The following is a 2500-nucleotide window of genomic DNA, read 5'->3' on the forward strand; positions in this document are numbered from 1 at the left end:
TCCCAAGTCTGTGCATTATCTACCCTGACTGACCTCATCCTGCCCAACCTGACTCCTCCTTTGATACGTTTATTGGGACTGTTTCCGTCTCCCCAGCTGATTGCCCTGTCTACAACAAGGATTGGTTAGAGTGTGAGAACGACCTGCTTGCCTGCCTTGTTGACTATGATGCAGTATTAGTACAGTGCTACAGTATTCCTCCCAGAGGCCACCGTAAGTCTTACACCAATATTACCAAGATAAGCTTGCATAGACATAATCTCTCCTTCAAAGTTTTTGTTGGAGCAGTTTCTTGCCCTGTCCAACCTTATCAACCCCTTCCCCATCAACGTCAGAAATGTTGGCATTTTGGCTACCCTGCTAAGCACTGTTGCTCTACAACCTACACTCCTCTCCTCTATGTGTCCAACCTGGTCATGACTGTTCAGCTTGCCCTGCTGAATCACACACATGTGCTAATTGTGGTGGCTCCCATAATGTATTTTATAGGAGCCGCCCTGCCTACAAGGTTGGGTATGAGGTAACAGATCTCAGATGCTAACTAGACCTCACTCTATATGAAGCTAGACAAGAAGCATGCCAATAAGGTTTTTCTCTCACTACCTAGGCTTATGCCAACATGGTCCTTCGATCTGCTCCTCTCCCGTCTTCCCAAGATGTCTCAGGATCTCCCCTAGTATTTCTTCCCCGTACCCTTACCAACTTACCTCTACTTCCTCCCTCCCCCAGTCTAATTATTAATCCAGTCTAAATCCGGATATTCCGATCTCTACCATGTCCCTGTGCCTACTCCTCCTTCTCACTTTACTTGTCACACCAGGCAACCTAAGTTCCACCCCATCATCTACCACATCCTCTCTTACATCCACCCCTTCCTTTGCTCCTCATACATCTTTCTCCTCTTCTCCACCTAATAAGAAAACTGTCCTTTCTCAGACCTCTCCACCCAACTCCCTTCCAGAACTTCTTGAGGACATCCAAAACTCTAAATATGACTAAAGAGAATGCTCCTCTCTCTTATTCCCCCACCAGTCTGTCTCCTCCCATTCCTTCTACATTCAAAGTAATTGCTGATGTCCATCCTCCTCCTCCTCAAGTTTCCTCTACCCCTCTTCCTCCAACTTTCTCCCATCACCCCCATCCTCTCCTTTTTCATGTGCACCATCCCCTCTTCTTTCCCCATTATCCTTACTACTCCCAACTGGATACTCATGTAACTCCCTTTTGTCACAACAGCATCCTTCTCTGGATCCTCCCCCTCCTGATGTTCTTCCTGGTACTTCACCTCCTTCCCCTTTTCCCTTATCTAATTCACCAGATTCTTCTCCTACTTCTTCAACACCCATTTCTACCCTTATCACCTTCTGGTTATTTCATAATGACTCCTTTGCAGCTTTACTTATACAATGTTCCTCGTCCTCAGACACATAGATACTATCCATTTGATCTAATTGCCCTTCACCCTTAATCCCCTTCCCCTTTTACTGTTTCCTATCTTAGTTCATTTGCTCCCTTACTTTACCCATTTCACTACCTACTATCCTACAGCACTCCACAACCTTTGACATCTAATGCACTTTGTCTTAATCACTAACTCATTATACCCTTTTTGCCACAATACTTTAGCATAGTGCTATATGTCCTTTGATGTCTTGCACATTTAGTTGTTTAGACATTAACCACCTTTCACTTTTTAAAAATCTGTCTAACAGGTTATATCATGTGGTTAGGCATGCCACAGTATTTATTCTTCAAAACAGTTAAGAATAAGGTATTTATTGTATCTTGAAGGGTGGGTAGTTTAGATATGAAGGCATATGAAGCTCTTAGTAATGTTATCCATTCACTCTACATGATTTTGCTAAATGACTGCAAAATTATGCAATGAATGTAATATTGTATGGATTCTAAGGGAAGTAATAGTTGAAGGTGCAAAAACCAGTAGTTGTTTTAAATACTTGTGCATCACAGATCATTCCAGTAATAGAACTGATGGATTCCCTCACCCTGTAGTATTCATATTTGTAGGAATTACAGTGCAAAATATATACTGTGCTGAGAAAAGTATGAGGAGACCTTCCTGTGTATGTTGTGGAGGGGGTTATACCTCCTGTGACCTCTCTGAGGGGGTACCAAATTATCCTTCTTAATTTACTTGGCATTTTCCCTCATGCTCGTTCTTACTGTCAGAACCAAGTTTGTGGGGTACTGGGGATTTCTGCACTATAATTCCATCATAAATAAATAGCACTACTAAAGGATGAGAGCAATCCATTGTTTCCACTATTCCCATGATCCATGACTCACAAGTATTTGAAACATTTATCAGAAAAACAATATATACTTTATTTCTTATTTCCATTTTCCTTTTAGGCTAAGATTTAATAAACACTCATGGAATGTAATTTCATATACCACATAGCCATGTCACACCAACAAGAGGTACTGGCAATTAACATACTCCTTCAGCATATGACAGTGAATCCACAGCTGAGAAAGA

At 41.8% G+C, this 2500-nt stretch overlaps 1 protein-coding gene across 2 annotated transcripts in view; it reads left to right on the top strand.

The window, feature by feature from the left end:
• Positions 1-2500, top strand: part of LOC119576205 (lethal(2)neighbour of tid protein-like) — a 12974-nt gene that overhangs the window by 1032 nt on the left and 9442 nt on the right. Inside the window, exon 2 of one of the 2 annotated variants that reach the window (XM_037923793.1) lies at positions 97-213. The exons of the other annotated variant lie outside the window; for it this stretch is intronic. The gene's annotated coding sequence lies outside the window, so the exon portion shown is untranslated. The remainder of the gene's footprint in view (positions 1-96; positions 214-2500) is intronic. 2 annotated transcript variants of the gene reach the window in all.

Source organism: Penaeus monodon, chromosome 8, assembly GCF_015228065.2.
Source record: "Penaeus monodon isolate SGIC_2016 chromosome 8, NSTDA_Pmon_1, whole genome shotgun sequence".
Lineage (NCBI taxonomy): Eukaryota > Metazoa > Arthropoda > Malacostraca > Decapoda > Penaeidae > Penaeus > Penaeus monodon.